This window comes from Austrofundulus limnaeus, unplaced genomic scaffold, assembly GCF_001266775.1.
Source record: "Austrofundulus limnaeus strain Quisiro unplaced genomic scaffold, Austrofundulus_limnaeus-1.0 Scaffold18, whole genome shotgun sequence".
Classification (NCBI taxonomy): domain Eukaryota; kingdom Metazoa; phylum Chordata; class Actinopteri; order Cyprinodontiformes; family Rivulidae; genus Austrofundulus; species Austrofundulus limnaeus.
The window spans coordinates 927,107-927,872 of NW_013952420.1; positions in this window are offsets into that span (position 1 = coordinate 927,107).

Sequence of the window (766 nt, forward strand, 5' to 3'; positions counted from 1 at the left end):
AATCATGTGAATCTGTAGATTATTTTTGGAGCTTCAAACTTAGATATGAATGACTTTTCAGCTTTATATTTTTGCAGTTATATAAACAAGATGTTTCCCCATTCAACTTAACTAATTTGAAGCATTTAGTTGAAGTCTGTTACCTATAATTGAATACAACAAAAACTTAAAATACTAAGGGCGTGTATGGTTTTAACTTTATAGAAGACAACACTAACACAAGACCTGAAAATAAAAAATATGCTAATTTTACAATAAAATATTTAGTTCCAAACATCTACTTGAGAAATTTACCTAAAAACCGGTTCCAGTTGCTACTTTTTCTGTTTAAATGTAAAAGTTGATCTGTTTTCTCATTAAAACCCTGAAAGAATCAATACAACAAAGCTCATAGAAGAGTGAAATTACACACTGAATCTCCCTGAAAGTTTATGCTGGCAAAACTGCATCTATAACCCAAGGGTTTTGTTGATTTAAAGTATGTTGACAAAAAAAAAAAGAAAAAAAAAAAGAACAAGTAGCTGCAACACAATATCAAGTCTGAGTATTATTCAAATAAATTTCCTAGTCTCTGGTGACTTGTTTTACTCACGCTTAAAGCTTTCGAGACAAATTTGAAACAGCGCTTTATATTTATTCTTTTGCATAGAAAACAAGTTTAGATCACACAGCCTGCACCTCCAGGCAACAGCCCACCTTTTTCCTGAGTTGTGCATCCAAATTTCAAACTGTAGCTGTTCTCAGACAACCAATCAAGGGATATATT